The sequence below is a fragment of the Hemicordylus capensis genome, chromosome 2 (genome assembly GCF_027244095.1).
Source record: "Hemicordylus capensis ecotype Gifberg chromosome 2, rHemCap1.1.pri, whole genome shotgun sequence".
Lineage (NCBI taxonomy): Eukaryota > Metazoa > Chordata > Lepidosauria > Squamata > Cordylidae > Hemicordylus > Hemicordylus capensis.
Window position 1 is genome coordinate 144,537,494 of NC_069658.1, and position 17,103 is coordinate 144,554,596.

The 17,103-nt window shown below is 44.2% G+C and overlaps 1 long non-coding RNA gene across 1 annotated transcript in view; it reads right to left on the reverse strand.

The window, feature by feature from the left end:
- Positions 1–17,103, reverse strand: part of LOC128346312 (uncharacterized) — a 36,931-nt gene that overhangs the window by 13,075 nt on the left and 6,753 nt on the right. The window contains exon 2 of the long non-coding RNA XR_008316893.1: positions 13,934–14,083. This is a non-coding gene — a long non-coding RNA (uncharacterized LOC128346312). The remainder of the gene's footprint in view (positions 1–13,933; positions 14,084–17,103) is intronic.

A 17,103-nucleotide genomic window follows, 5' to 3' on the forward strand; every position in this document is an offset into this window, starting at 1 on the left:
GATTTCTTAACAGGAGAAGCACCATACATGCCCTCACGTCTGCTCCGGGTCCTGTAACAAGGGGGCCCCATTATGCCATTAGGTCCAGACTAGGGATGTTCATGCATGAGATGTTTGTGCACTCCCTTGTGGGGTGGCGAGGGGCACCTTTAAAATAAGAGTAAGGAGCTCTTTACTTGTTCACCCTGGCGGTGCTTGTTTTAGAAACAGCTGCACAAGGCTGCTGTGCGGCTTCCTGCAGCCCCACGTGGCATCAGCGCGCACATGGCATCAGGGGCGGATTAACATAGTAGCAAATGTAGCATTTGCTACGGACCCTGCGTTTTCTCAGGCCCCGCATGCCTGGCTTGAACGTCTGCCCCTTCTTTTGATCTCTAATTGGTGCTCTCTGATTCTCCTCATTGCATGCTGCTGCCCATTCTTTCGCCTTGCTTGAGGGCATTTAAGCAAAGTCTTCCTGGCACCATGGTGTTGATTGGGTTATCTATTATGTTAAGTGGAGGGAGCAGTAAGAACAACAATAGGAACAGATAGGTTGCAAAGGGGTCTCAAAGATAACTTAATCGCCAGGGAGTTGGTCTTTATTTGTTTAAAATGTAAAAGTTTTTAAAAACATACACACAGAGAGAGTAAAAGAAATAAAAGCAGTTTAGATTAAAAAAAACAACTAACTTATGCCGGGTGGAAGAAAGGAAGCTAAAGAAGATGCTAGTTGAATGTTGCCAGTGTTTTCCGACTGACTGGGAGAGGGTAAAGATAAACAATAAGAATGTGTACCTTTAAGAGGAAAAAGAAAGCTGGACGTAACTCAGATGCGCGGCAAGAGGAGTCTCAAAGTTTAGTGGATCAATTAAGGGGAGCTTGGAGGGAGATTATATTACCGTCTTGTTGGGTAAGGTCACTTATATCCTCCTTTAGTATCTAGTGCTGTTGGGAGGGAATTTGTGATCATTGCTTTTCAAGGAACTGGCTGCCAAATTTAAGGTGAGCTCCTTTCCTCTCCTCTAGAACTGAAATAACTACTGCTGCGTTGCCAACTTCATTAGCTTTACATTGGGATGCCCGTTGAAATTGTCCAAAGATAAACGGAGGCTGCAAACCTAAGCACACTTACTAGAGAGTAAGGCTCATTGAGTTCAGTGGGACTTACTTCTGAGTAAACATGCTTAGGGTTGCACTGAATGATTTGTGCATTTCCTCCTTTTAATAGTAAGCATGTTAGTGTAATTTAGATTGAAAGAGGCTGTGCCTCCTGCCAAAAGATTGTCTTTTGGATACTTCTGTTTTCATGGAAGTTGCTAATGCACCTCATCATAATCGCATTCATTTGCAATGCATCAACTGTTTTAAATATACATCTGCTTTCCTGTCAGGCTTGCACAAGAGGTTAAACATATATTCTTAATATTGTCAAATGGCCCTTTTAATGTGATGGCTGCTGGGATCCAATATGTTCTGCACACATTGGAATCAAACATCCACTGTTGTGTGCCAAAATTGCTAATAGGTTCAGATTTCTCAAAGTACAGAATTCCTGAGAACCTTTTAATTTAAACATTCAGAGTTTTGTTCCCCACCCCCTTTCTCTTTGTGAAAATAACTCCAAAGGAGAACCCATGGTCAGGAGTCACAAAAGTGTGTGTGTGTGTGTGTGTGTGTGTGTGTGTGTTTTGCAAAGTTTGTTGACTGGCTGGCTCAGCTGCGTGGAGGCATGGGGTGGTTGGTGGTGGGGCACTAGGCAAATGAAAAAATTGAATTACTTTAGTATGCAAGTAAATAATTTATGTTTTAATATTTATGCGCTTTTTTTGTAATTTGGGGCCCCTTCATAACATATGCTACAGGCCCCACACTAGCTTAATCTGGCCCTGCATGGCATGGCTGTTTTTAAAACACGCGCCAGGGGGGGCAAAAGCAGCAAGGCGAGCAGGTAAGGAGTTCCTTACCTGCTTCTTAAAGGTTCCCCTCCCTGCCTGTCAAGCCAGCTCAAATACCAGCATTCGAGCCGGTTCGGCACTTGAAAAAGGAAACACCAAACAAGCTCATGCTCATCCCTAGTCCAGACCTTGAAATTATCTAGGTGCGCCTCTGGGTGCATCTCCTCCGCAGAGCACCTAAACCTCAATGCAGTGGGGCATGGGAGTAGCAAGGCACCCAGGTTAGGGTGGCATATCTGAATAGGTACACCTGGCCCACCCAGTTTCTGTGCCTTCCTTCTCTTCACATGTGCTTCCTGCCATACTTGGGGTCCCTGGCCCTTTACTCTGCCAAGGAGTGGTTGGCGAGGTCTATGTGCATGGGCAGGGCCAGTCCAAGTGACATCACTTCTTGCCGGACAGCTCACTACTGGGGATGCTCCTGCTTTGGAAGCACTGAGAATCCTCCACAGGGCAGCACAACCCTTCCAGGATGTCTACATTAGCCACAGAGCTCTGTGGTACCTAGACGGAAGGGGCTCTGACCAAGTGGCAGAGTTGGATGCGGGAGGATACATGAGCAGGAAACCAGGGCTACAGAACTCATCTGACCCCCTAACCTGGGTTAAGATAAAAGGACAGATTCAGGGTTACCCACTTTCAGACATCCAGGGCTTGGGAGATTGGCACTGGTTCACCTAAGCATCCAACCCAGGTTTGCCAGCATCTGACTCAAATTAGGATGATTGTTGTAGAGGAGAGCTGGTCTTGTGGTAGCAAGCATGATTTGTCCCCTTAGCTAAGCAGGGTCCACCCTGGTTACATATGAATGGGAGACTAGAAGTGTGAGCACTGTAAGTAAGATATTCCGCTGAGGGGATGGAGCTGCTCTGGGAAGAGCAGAAGGTTTCAAGTTCCCTCCCTGGCTTCTCCAAGATAGGACTGAGAGAGACTCCTGCCTGCAGCCTTGGAGAAGCCACTGTCAGTCTGTGAAGACAGTATTGAGCTAGATAGACCAATGGTCTGACTCAGTATATGGCAGCTTCCTATTTTCCTATGTTCCTAAGAGGCTTCTGGACTGCAAAGCCTGCATTGCCTCCCAGTTTGTTTCTAGACTCAGTCCAAAATGCTGGTTTTAATTTGATCAGTCTAGAGCTGGAGTATGATATGGAATGCCTCCTCCATGCTGCCCTGCTCTATGAGGTCATAACACCCGATCAGCTCCTGCTCCAAATTATACCCATGCTTTCAGAAGAGAGATGGCTGACTAGAACAAGCAGACTTTTTCTGTTGCAGGACTCTCTTTCTGGAACTTTCTGTGAAGAGAGGTCTGTCAGACCAGTCTGCTCTCCGATAAATTTCCAGAAGCTGACAGAAACCTTTTTATTTAGGCAGGCCTTTGGATTGTGATCCATATAATATTCTGGTTTGTTTCCTGGTTTGTTTCCATTACTGATTGGCACTTGGTCTTATACTGTTTTGAAATATTGTTTTGGTATGACTGTGTTCTGCAATAGCATTTTAATATTTTCCATTGCAGGAATGAGTATGTCTGGACATTGGTAAGCTGGCTAAAAAAAGTGAGGGGTACTGAAGTTTGATGTAAAATATATAACAAACATAACATATAATAAATTGCCAGAACTGCACCACATTTTCCTTGGCAATTTGCTAGTTATTCTGTGGATAACTAGCTCCATATCATAAAGTTGCGCCATCAAGTCAGTGTCAACTCCTGGCAACTACAGAGTCATGTGGTTTTCTTGGTAGAATACAGGAGGGGTTTACCATTGCCATCTCCCACACAGTATGAGATGATGCCTTTCAGCACCTTCCTATATTGCTGCTGCCCGATATTGGTGTTTATTTTTATTATTATTATTATTATTATTATTATTATTAATTCAATTTCTATACTGCCCTTCCAAAAATGGCTCAGGGCAGTTGTTTCCCATAGTCTGGGAAACAAACCAGCAGAGATTCAAACTGGCAACTTCTTGCTTGCTATTTAAAACCACCAAAATGTTTCTCAAGCTGTGCTCAACTTTATGGAGCCATCCTCATCCTCATTTCCTTCTCAGTTTCACATTGCACTTTGTATGCATCCTATATTCCTACATCTCAGAAAATTCCCTTTAAAATAAGAATAACATGGAGAGCTTTCACCAGAGTTAAGATTCTCACCGATCCAGTGTTTATATTGAGTTCATTATTACATGATGCCGAATGTGGTCTGAGCTTTACTTATTTTTACCATTGACATCAGCAGTGCTTTCAAGTACACCTGGTTTCCACCTCTCTACCTGGTGGCGGAGGTGGGGGGATTATTCACATGCAATATTGTGCAAGCAGCTGCAGCAGACACACGAACAAAAAAAAAACCAGGGTTAACCTCATTTAAAGGGGAGGGCATTTAGGTGGACTTGCCACCGGGAGCTACACAGCTCCCCTTGCTGCACACAAGCAGCAGAAACTGGGCTGGGCTCCCTTAGCCCAGTTTCTGCTGCTTGTGTGAATCGCTTCATTGTGTTTTGTAACAGCAGACAGCCTGCTTTAGCAGTACATTTAGTGAAAGTATCATTATTATTAGGATTAATTTGTATGGCACTCAAATTTGACTAAGTGTTTCATGGCAAATTAAAACAAATGGCAAATACCTGCCTGGAGGCTCACATTCAAAACACACAAGACACATAAGGCAAAAGGAGGGAGGAGAAAATGGGAGATTAGAATATGAAATGTATGTTAACAGCACGGTGCCAGTTTGTTCCATTACTGTGTGTTCCAGGACATTGCCAATACACCAGGATAAATAATTCAGTCACAGAAAGAGTGCTTAAAACAGAAGAATTGCAGCCTTCAACCAACAAAGGTCTGTCCTTTGTTAAAAGTAGTTCCTGCTTCTCCCATGTTGAAACAACTCTCCATTTATCATTTCCTAGAATGGGTTTCTCCCCTCCTCCAACAGCTTGTTTTCCTAGTCCTAGCCCCACCATTTTCTCTTTCTTTCTTTCTTTCTTTCTTTTTAATTTATTAGCACAATTCCGCTTTAGCACTATTGCCATTTTTTAATCAGTGGAAAACCACTTTAGTGCTAATTAAAAACACCTTTTTTAAAAAACAGTGCAAAAATAGTGCCTGGTGGTCAGGGGCGTATCTAGGGTGGGGCAGGCAGGGCACGTGCCCTGGGCGCCACTTGAAGGGGGCGCCATTTTTATTTTTATTTTTTTAAAAATGGCCTCTGAAAACAAAATGGCCACCGCACATGCTCAAATGGCCTCTGTGAGGCCCTAGGCCATGCCAGACCTCGCAGAGGCCATTTGAGCATGCACGGCAGCCATTTTGTTTTCAGCAGCCATATATATATATATATATATATATATATATATATATAGCCACAGCACATGCTCAAATGGTCCCTGTGAGGCCCTAGAGGCCAGTGGGGGGGAGGGGGAACCTTTGCAGACCCCCCCCCTGGCCTTTAGGAAGCCCCCAAAGGAGCTACAGGTACAGAAATATTTTTTTTAAAAAAATAATATAATATAAGTCACTGTACACATATTCAGATTGGCACTATGTACAGAGAATCAGGGCTTGTGAATACTGAGCTGAAGCTTATGAGCTAGGATTGTATTCATTTACTCTTATTTTGCTTCTTGTGAAAAGTGAGTTAAATGTGATGTGTTAATAATATGGCTATTAATTGTGAGTTTGTCTTTGAATTAGTGTGAAATCCTTAGTATTAAGGCCCACTGGGAGTTTCTTGCTCTCTTTCTCTCATTTTAACTGTCTTTCTGAAAGACTAGAATATATTCCAAGCAGTGACACAGTTTACTCTGCATATCCTTTAATTATTTTCAGAGTATCTGGGAAAAGTCAAATTCTCTATTTATTTTTAAAACTTATTTAATGGTGATGCTACAGTGTATAGTAGAGAATTAGACAGGCACTTCTGTTTAGTTTTCCAAGTACAGCTCCACATAGTATTTGGGTATTTAATGAGCCCCAGCATACTGAAATTGGTAGTTTTCCAGCATTTTTTGGTCTGGCTACATCCACTGTTAAATAGTTTTTGAAAGATTAAAAGATTAACGAGCTTGACTTGTACTTTTCAGCTGATATTATGGTAAAGTTATCTGAAAGATGGGTGTCAGATGTTTGGACAGGGGGCGCAATTTCAGTGCTTGCCCTAGGCGCTATTTTCCCTAGATACGCCTCTGCTGGTGGTAAGCAGACCTGTAATGGTGAAGGTGTACTTAGGTGGGGAAATGTAAAGGCATGGTGGCTCGAGAGAGAGAATAGCACTTGGGCATCTGCACCTGATTGGAGAGACTGCAGAGTTGTTCCATTCTTTCCAAAAACATCAGATTTTCTGAGGTCTGAAAAGAGAAGGAAGCAGCATGGGGATAACACAGGATAACAATAGTTTGTTCACACAATTGTGCAGATGCATCATAAAAACCGAATGAACAAAGTGTTGTGATTGCAGAGTAAACACCTCATCTGGAAGCACCCAGTAGGAAAGAAGTAGAAAATCCAAAACAAAATGACTGACTACAGCTGCCATCGTAGGCACGCTTACCTAGGAGTAAGCCCCATTGAACACAGTGGGACTTAATTCTGTGTAAACATGTGCAAAGTTCAGGACCAGCCCAAGCCCTGCAGCAGCCTGGTAAATCACTGTCCCACCACCATTCTTGTGGGGTACAAAGTGCACTGTGGAGGAATCCCTCTCCCACTGTCCCAACAGACTCTTCTCCTCCTTCCCACAAGAGGCGATCCCCTCATTGCTCCACTCGTTTTCACACACACACCATTCCCCTCCTCCTCACCTTGTGGTGGTGATTGTGGCACGCTCCACTGCCACTCCTTGTCATGGTCCCTGCTCTCCCTGAGCTCCCTGCCTTTTAACTGGGACTAATACCTCCACCTTGTCCAACCCAGTGCCTAAGGCTTGTCATCTCACCATGACTCATTGGTGGGCCTGCCCTGGCAGCATTGCATTGAAGAGACTAATACAATTCTCCTCGTGTGGCTGAAGCTGATTTGCCATCATCGCATGAGTACAGGGGAAAGAGTCCTATTCAGTTGTTCTAAAATGGCATATGTTGTACCTAGGTAAAGGGGAAGCCAAAGTGTACTAGCTATTAGAGATGTGCAAATAAATTTCAGTGGAATTTATTCGAGCTCGGATCGGGGTGATTCAAACTCTAATCAATTCAGCCTTAGAATAACGGGCATAATTCGAGTTCAGACTGAATCGACCCTGATTGACTCAAAATGATTTGAGTGATTTGAGCACCATTTTTTCTGGGGAGAGCCGGTCTAACAATTGTGGTGGGGTGTTCACCAATCACCCTGGGACAGTTTCACTAACAGTCCAGGATGGAGGGCTGGTCTACCCACCAACCACAATTGGTAGACCAGCTCTCCCCAGAAAAAAAGTGGTGCTTGAATCACTCAAATTGATTTGAGTGATTAGAGGCTGATTCATCAAAACAGCCAGCGCTTTTGACTAATTGATTCGAGGACTTTGCATTTCGACTTGAGCTCAAATTGAATCACAAGATCTGATTCGTGCACATCTCTACTGTCTGTCCCTTCCCCCGTGCTGACAGATTCCTTAGCCAAGCTCACTGCTCTTCTTCGGTCCAGTGCTTATCTGAGGAGGGCTCTAAACTGGCAGCTTCTCCCCCCCCCCGCCCCATTGCATGTGTGTGCCCCAGCCACATCTCCTGTGTCTGACATCAGAAACAGGAGGAGCAGCCAGCACCCAAAAGGAGGGCCACACGGCCCCTCTCCTGCTCTTTCTCGTTTCATTGCCAGCTGGGTGCTTACTTTCTTTATCTCCCTCAGGAAGAAAGCACCCAGCTGGCCATTCATTCACCAGCTGGGAAGGCCACGCCTCATGCTCCGCGCCAGCAAGCACATTGTTCTGGCCGGAGGGGCAGGGGAGCACCATGGTTCCCCTTTGTCCCGTGTTCCCGCTTGTCCAGTGGTGACTACACCACTGAGGTAAACCTTCCTCTCCTCTTTTCAGCAGCAACAACACCAGCAACAGTGCAAGCAGAACAGCAGAATGCCCCCAAACTCACTGCCCCCCCCCCAAATTCTCCACTTTCGCAGCTCACTTCAAGTTACTGCATAGATGGGCCAGCCCTAGACTGTGGCTCAGAGCACATGTTTGGCATGCAGGAGGACCCAGGTTCAATCCCCATCATCTCCTGGTAAGGCTGTTAAAGATCCCATATGAAACCCTGGAGAGCTGCTACCTGTCAGTCAGTGTAGATAATACTGACCTAAAGCCACCTCATGGCGCAGCGGGGAAATGACTGGACTAGCAAGCCAGGAGTTGCCGGTTCAAATCCCCACTGGTGTGTTTCCCAGACTATGAGAAACACCTCTATCGGGCAACAGTGATATAGGAAGATGCTGAAAGGCATCAGCTCATACTGCATGGGAGATGGCAATAGTAAACCCCTCCTGTATTCTACCAAAGAAAACCACAGGGTTCTGTGGTTGCCAGGAGTCGACACCGACGAGACGGCACACTTTAACTAGATGGACCAAAGGCCTGGTTCTGTAAAAGGCAGGCTCAAGGCTTGGTGAACCATGGGAAAGTTAAATCTCAGATCCCATATTCACCCATGTTTCAAATCCAGATTAATCCATCTAGAGTTTCCTCATCGTCGCTGGCAGGGATGCAAATCACACTCTTGGGAACACTCTGAATATGACACGCTATCGCTTTGTGGTTGTTCCCACCTTTGGCAAGATGTGACAATCTCTCTCACACACACACTCCTTGTCGAGTCAAGCTCCCACATTCTTCCAGAAAAGCTGTTCATTCATATTTGTCCACTGGTGCTAAAATGTACACACAGTGCCAGAACGGTAAAGGTCATTAAGTGTTATTTTAATAGCATTTTTTCTTAAAGACTAAGGGTTTTGTGAAGCAGCACAGACATGACTCCTTCCACAGGCTGAGGAAGAATAACCTTTTCAGAAGGTTGAGTAGCTCTTCTGTTTTGTCAGGGGAACATGATCACATCAATTCACTGACCTTTGAATGTTATGTACTTTTAAAGGGAAGTGGGAAAGGTGAGTTATTAAAAGTCTCAACCCACCAACAAGAGTTGCCACCTTTTTAATGATCTTGCTTCTGTGCCTAGAACAATTAGCAGGTGAATCTTTTCCCACTCCTTCTCTCCATGGAAGGAAAAGCTTCATCTCTTGTCTGAGTGACAGTCTGCTGTTCAAGGCATAGGAGCATGCTGCTAGAAAAAGTGGCAACCACACCACTACCAATATTAAAATGATATCATTTGCATATACATTTCACTGCAGCTCTATGCAAATGTGGGGAGCAAATTATGATTACACCAGCTAATCTCAGCCTCTCTTACCCCACCTGTCAGGCACAATGCCTCACAAGGCAGCTTATATTTTTTAAAAGTCATATATAAAACAATTATTAACATCAACCACAGTAGAAAGCTAGAAAAATAAAACACATTCACTAAAAAGCAGGCTGTGTGGTGGAACTAAAACTGTTCAGGCTAAATCAGGATCAGCCAAAGGATCTCTGGGGAAGAGGTGTGTTTCAGGGTCCTTTTAAATGATGCCAAAGATGGAGCCCTGTGGATCTCCCAGCTAAGGTGTTCTACAGGCAGGCTACCAGCACTGCTTCTGGACATCGCTTTATGAATTCAATGATATGAAAGTGCTACCTTTGCTGTTCTATCTGTGAGAACTTATTCACATTCAAATACACACTTGATAGTGCAGTTATCAGTTGCTGAATAGACTGTAAGTCAATGATACAGAGCTTCCTGCACTGTGCATGCATGCACATTGAGACTATGCTACGTATTATGGCCAGTATTATTATCCCAGCTTTGCAGGGGATGTCCAATCAGACTGCAGTCCCAAGGAATGTGGTCTAGCTCCCAGAGTCACACAGTCTATGGAAATCTCTGATAACACATACTGTAATTGTATTGATGTTTTATTTGTTCAACACCTGAGCCAGTCTTTGAAAAGGGGGTATATCTATTATATGCTTTGAAGAATTTGTGCAAAATAAAGTCATACTTCCCGATGATCTACACACATACCAAATTTTGCATACAACACTGCCACTGAAATTAGCTGAATGTGCTGCTTTTTACACTGTAATATACTCGGTGAAAATATATATTTTATATTTTTAGAAGAAATTCTGAACATCATGCTTCCTCATTAACTACTGTATAGATACCAAATTTTGCATGAACAATCCTGCCACTGAAATTAGCTGAATGCACTACTTTTTACACTGGAACATACTGGGGGAAAGATTTGATTTTTAAAAAAAATTTTAGAAGGAATTCTGAAGCAGATTTTAACTGTTATTGTTCTCAACAGATTTTTAACACTCATTAATCAGATCAGTAATTCAAAAACACAATCATGCCCAAAAGTAGCAGTTCATTCTCAGATTCAAATTTACTGTGATTCAAATTTACCATCTATGGTAATTATTCAATTAAATGAATCATGTTTGAGGTTAAAATCCTACAAATGTAGAACCGTTCTTTTATAATATAATTCTATTATATATATTTAATATCTCTATCAGTGTAATCTACACAAAACGACTTTGCCCAGTCAACAACAGACCTCACCCACTGCAGGGGTGTAGCTATAATTTAGCAGATGGGTTCAAAGAACCTGGGGCCCCCAGTTCCTGAGAGTCCCCCAGCTCCACTCCTCCCTATTTTCTTCATTATCTCCCTCACTCTGCGGGGCTGCCAGGGAGAGGGGGGAACACGGGCCCCCTCTCCCCTAGCGACACCCCCTAGGAACACCCTCTCCTCTAGGGCCCCCTCTTTCCTAGCTACGTCCTGCCTACTAGTAAGTTTTATAAATAAATAGATATAAAAGCTAAATAATATAAAAGCCAAGTTGCCAATATACTCCTAACTCTTCAAATAGCCACTTGCAAGGAAAGAAACAGAATTTGTAAAATGATGTGTGAACAGTGCCATCTGGTGACTCCTGCCATAATGCAGAGAGAGTATTAGGAATTGTCACCAGGCAGCTTTTCTGTAAAGTAAAGTTGTGCTGTCGAGTCGGTGATGACTCCCGGCACCCACAGAGCCCTGTGGTTGTCTTTGGTAGAATACAGGAGAGGTTTACCATTGCCTCCTCCTGCGCAGTATAAGATGATGCCTTTCAGCATCTTCCTATATCGCTGCTGCCTGATATAGGTGTTTCCCATAGTCTGGGAAACATACCAGTGGAGATTTGAAACCAAAACCTGAGCACTTGGTAGCTTTGCCACATTTTGTACGGCCTTGCTTTCCTTGCCTTTAACAGCTGCAAGAGATTCAGCAGGTGAATGTTGGTGGACATGCAATGATCAGAAATATTTCACCAGTTGCTTGTTTGCCTGCTTTGATGCTATTAACAGCACAGAAAGTTCACCAGTTAGAACAGTGGTGCTCATAGTTGTCCAACATTATATTCATTTATAACTCTAGATTTGGGGCTGAGACACATTAGGGTTGCCACTTCTTTTTCTGACTTCCCTCCCATACTAGTCAGGGAAAAGCTTTCTCCGCCACTTATCTCTACATTATGATTGCCTGGGTGTCAGGTGTTGTTCAATTCATAGGAGAAGAGGCATGAAGGTATTGTCTTTTTGACTGGGAACCCTTTGGAGAACAGGGGACCACCATCTTTCTATTTTTATTCTTCCATTCATAGGTATTCTAGTTATTTCAAAGCAGACAGTGGACTGTGAGAGTTTAACTAGCTTTTCATGAAGCAGAACTGTGTACTTTCTATCTAAAACAGATCATCAAGATGAAATTTATTAAACGGTGTAATGTTTGCAATTTCATTTAAGTGACTTTTCTTTGTCTCCACCTTCTGCATGGTTGATGAGAAGCAAATGGTGCACCTGTCATACCAGAACTGCTTCTCACAAAGCAAGCATTCTTTTGCTATGTTTAAGGAAAGTTATGACCCAGAACAAGGAAAAGACAGAATGAGGATACAAATCCGGGATTACGTGCCCACCCCTGGACTTCTTTGCACTGCTGTGGTGATTTAATAAAACATGCAGAGGCCTCAGGAAGGAGAAATGTCAGGCTGGCTTAAATCTGAATCCAGCAGACCTTGTCAAACTAAGGTGAAGAAAAACAAGAAGCACCAAATACAGTTGCAAATGAAGAGACAAAAGTCCCACGGTGCTGTAAACATTTATTTGAACCCAACGCGTTTCAGCCGAAGCCTTCTTCGGGGCAAAATCTTGTCCAATGCAATCCTGTTAAAAAAGCCTTCCTTCAAAAACAGGAAATAATATCTTGGTGACATTAGTAAGATAGCAGCAAATGTGCTCCATCAACTTTGGTAGATATTGTTTCCTGTTTTTGAAGAAGGGTGTTTTTAAAAAAAAAAAAAAAAAAAACCAGTATTACATTGGATAAGATTTTTCTCCTGAAGACGGCTTTGGCTGAAACGCGTTGGGCTCAAATAAATAAGTTTACAGCACCGCGGGACTTTTGTCTTGTCAAACTAAGGCCACCTTCACACATAACAGGAAACCATGGGTCCAAAGGACCCACGGCTTGGCCCCATTCTCCCTGCTGCGCTCTCAGATGATCCCGAAGTGGAGTCTGGGAGCCTGAAAGTGGGGAGGAACTGGCTGCTTAAGCTTCTTCCTTCTCATGAAGGACAGCCGCAGCAGCCAACCAGAGATGGGGAAGAGCTTCCTATACTCAATTCCAGTTCCAAAAACTGGCAGTCTTTGGACAACAAGCCACCACTTTCCAACTAGAGTTTTCAGCGGCAAAATTGAGGAAGAATTGAGGGTACCAATTCAGGTTTGTGGCAGGAAGTCTCAAGTTGCTGTTCTGACGGTGACGATGCTTCCTGCATTCAGACCACCACAAACCCAAACCTTTGGCATGGTTGCCTCTGGTTTGGTATGACATCTGAAGGCAGCCAGAGTCAGCAACTGGCAGTTCCTGGGCAAAACCTAGTCCTTTGAGAGGTGTCATCTGCCTCCTCCTCCCCACCACCAGAGAGAGAGAGAGAGAGAGAGAGAGAGAGAGAGAGAGAGAGAGAGAGATGTGGCTGAGCAGCATCTATGGCAACAAGGCTAGTCAGCAGGGTCTTTGAGAAGGTGGTATGAAATCTGCCACTCCCTCCTCAAGGTAGCCCTGCTGCAAAAATAGGTACTGACCAGGATCCTTCGGTGTGTACATATATACAAATAGCATATTTGGGACCTCTAAAAAGAAATACTGCAAAAATTCACAAGATGCAGTTTAAGGTGAACAGTGCAGAACTGCTAACTCCGACTGAAGCTATTGCTAGAGAATGTTCCCATTCCCTCCCCTCACCCCCAATATCAGCTATCAGAATCTGCAAGATTGCTGTCAATCAGCTCCTGGAGATTAAGGTCAGCTCTGGGGGGCAGGGGGGGCATGGGCGGGCAAGCACACACACACACACACCCAAAAAAACAAGTGTCTTGCCCTCTCACCCATCACCTCCATTTCTGTTTCAAATGTGGGACACAGCTTGCCCACCCATAAATGCACTTTTCCCCTTCCTTGCTCTCTTCATTTTTTCCCCTGGTGCCCCCACTGCTGGTGACTGATGTGGATTCCTGGAGACTCCAGGCTCATCCAGAAGGGTTTTTCAACCCTAGAACAGTACCATTAGCTTTCCAGGGTCACTTGAACTAAGGCCCCATAGACTGGTGGGAAGCAACCTGAAAGCTCAGGGTTGGTGCATGGCTGGACAGCTGGACACAGCAGAACTGATGACTACTTTTCTGGAGACTGGGGGAAAGGGCTGCTTCTTCTCAGAGAAGCAAGAGCTGGCCAGCAGGTGGCAATGTGAAAATCGCATGAGGTCCCTGCTCTGCTTCTGAACCCAGCATCACCACATCGTGAAACTGTCCTGGGAAGTAGGATAGAAGCTTGTGAGAGTGTGTGGAGGGTGAGTAAGTTCATACTTACAATTTGTGCAAAAGCTTCTCACATCACTCATCTTTTTGGTGTCTGGAAGGACTCGACCTCTGGCTGTTGTTGGATCAAGTTGTCTCACAGAGCGGCCAGTAGCACTGCAACAACCCATCCTGCCACCTTCCAGGCCTTGTGAGCTCCTGTCTGCAGAGTGTGACAGCAGAGTAGCTGATCAGATTTTGCTCCATGGTGGCATGACAAAGGCAATTTAAATTTTTTAAAAAAACATTTAAAAACCCATCTTTTTACTCGGGCTTTTCCAGCTTCTTAATAATGTATAGGTTTTTAATTATGTGATTGATTTTTAAGTTGTTAGTTTTTTAATTGTTTCTATGTGTTTCTATATGTGTTTTTAACTGTTTTATCATTGTGAACCGCCCAGAGACACGAGTGTGGGGCAGTATAAAAGTGTAATAAATAAATAAATAAATAAATAAATAAATAATCAGTGTGAGGGCAATGCTTCCTAATCCCCCTCCCATCCTTGTTTGCAGCTCTGTCCTTCTGAAAAACATTGCCAAAGCGGGGAGACACTTTTCACAGGGGTGAAAGCATCCATGAAAAGTCTTCCTCTTTTCTGCTAAGCCCTAGCTACATCTCTGACTTTTCTTGCCCCTACTGCATGCATTTGATGGAGCAGGGGAAAGGGAGGGAGAACATGCAGGAAGTTTTCCATCTCTCAACTGCTCTGAATTGTAAAAACAAACTTTACTGAACCTGCTTGGTTCTCATACTTCACCGCAGTAGTCAAAGGATTTCAAAACTGGCACCTTCCTCTAGGAGTCTTCAAATAAGACACAATGGTACTTGGGGGTGGCTTGCAGGTTTAGCCCTATAGGTTTGTGGGTATAACCCCATAGATCAGGGGGTGTAGTCCTATAAGTCTTGGGATGGAGGCCAATAATTTCCCTGAGGTCCTGGGGCAGAACCCAGTGCAAAAGCTAGCTATTCACTATAGCATACAGCTTAGGAAATTGATTGTGGAGGGCAAACAGCCTTGTCCTTTGCTATTCTGGCAACCACCCAGAAAACAAGTTTGCTGAGAAGGCTGGTTTTTGTAATTCCCCCTGCCCCCGGGTGGCTGGCAGATGTACTTTCATCTCTTTGCTCTACACTGTATCATATTTACTAAATCGTATCGAGATTCCCCAGTGTTACTACTCAGTGCCATAATGAAAAACAGCCTGTACTTCTGTTCTGATTAGAGTTGCTATGGAAACCACAACTCTATATTTAATTAAACAATGGAGGGGATGTGTGGGAGACGGAAGAAAAAGAAACAAAGGCAGGAGAACAACGGAAGACCAATATGGCAAGCTTTGCATTTGCCTGCCTGGTGGATCCTTTTGTCCTGCATTTATCTCCCCTTCTAGGATTCAGTGCTAAAACAAGCGCTTGACTCAGTGATGTTCCTCCACCGATAACTCTGCAAACCTACCCAACACTCAGTGTTATTTTTTCAAAAGAAAAGAATGTCTATGACATGGTTTGCAGCAGAGGCTGGCAGGGCTGGGTATTGTGGTGTTTTTTACTAAATCCATTCCTTGATCCAGGCCAGCTTTTGAATGGGGCTTTAGTTATTTGTATCCCAGTCCTGGTGTAGAGGCGGGGCTAACAAGCAGCCAGCAGCAAGAGCCCTGAAAAGCAGTCTACACCTGCCTCTCTGTACATGATATCTATTTCATTGAACTATTAACATTCCTGATTCCACTCCACTGCCTTGTCCTTGCATACCGCAACTCTTTCCCTTGGATTCTACAGGCAGTTCACTTGCAGCTACCATTGTTCTCTGCAGAGCAACATGTGCTTGCCACCATCTTCTCTCAAGAACTGACTTGAACTTTGAAGCTATTTTATTGAACTTGTGTTTCTTTATGACTGTATGGTCACACCATGCAGACAAGTGAAAAAAATTATTGCTTCCCTTCCCTTGAACTTTTTTGCTCATTTTTTTCCAGGCTTATCCTTAATTTGCCTGTAAACTATTGTTTTTCTTTTCAGCATGAGGCAAACTAAGTAGTTGCCTCAGGTGGTGGATTATTAGGGGGTGGCAATAGTCACTGCCACCCCCACCTGCCACTTCCTGGTTCAGTGGCATGTGGTGGAATAGAATGCCCCCAGTCCCCTCCCACAAACTGTTAGAGGTCGTTGATTTTTACCCACAATAGGTAAAACAGCAGAGCACTAAGGAATGAGCACACACTCCAGTTACAGAGTAGGTAGCAGAGGATGGTTGGGATACTGCAGCTATTTAGAGCAAACGCATGGAGATCCTTGTGTGACTAAACACTAAACATTTATTGGTTAAATACACTTAGACAGGAAAGACCTATCTCTAATCTAAAGGACTACATAGTGGATAGGTAAGGAGAGAGAGAGAGAGAGAGGTTTCCATCTGCTCTCTAGGAGGAAAGGAAGGATTGTGACTCAGCACAGGAAGTGCTGCAGTTCAGGGGTCATAGAGTAGGGACAGATAGGGAGACCCTGACTCGCTGTCTCTACTCCCAGTGCCCCTAGTGGCCATTACGACAGTTGGTGCAAAAGGTCGATGCACTGGAAGTTCATCTCCAACACAAACTTCACAGCATGTGATCTGATGCACCCAGTCAGTAGGCACAAAGAGCTGCTTCTTCTTTTCTTCTTCCTTCTACACTGGATTTGACAAGGAGGAGGGGGTGGAGCATAAGAGGAAATGAAGGAGAGATCTATGGGAAGAGAATCTCACCCACCTCTGTGCCACTTCCTCTTCATCTCTGCCCCCCTCTTTGTTTTCAAATCCAGCAGAGATGGAGAAGTGGTTCTTTGTGCCGACTGGCTAGGTGCTTCAGATTGCTGCCATGTGCTCTTGGGTAAGGAGGCAGGAGATAGTATTTGGTGCCTACTTCAGAGAACCAAAGAACAGGGCCATACCTATTATATACAATCAGAGCGTGCTTGAAGATTGTTTTCATGCTTCACCCTAACCGCCCTCCCAATGGGCTTATGTGGTTAAGGGGCAGGGACTTCCTTGCTAAATCTTCTGCTTCTCCTCAGAATTTTTGGGTTCCATTTGGGATTCTTTCTTACATGAGGTTCCTCTATGTTTTCATTAAAAGTGGGGTGGTGTCTGCTGACTGAGTTACAGGGAACTCCTATTGGAGATGCTCTTGAGGCCCACTCTCCAT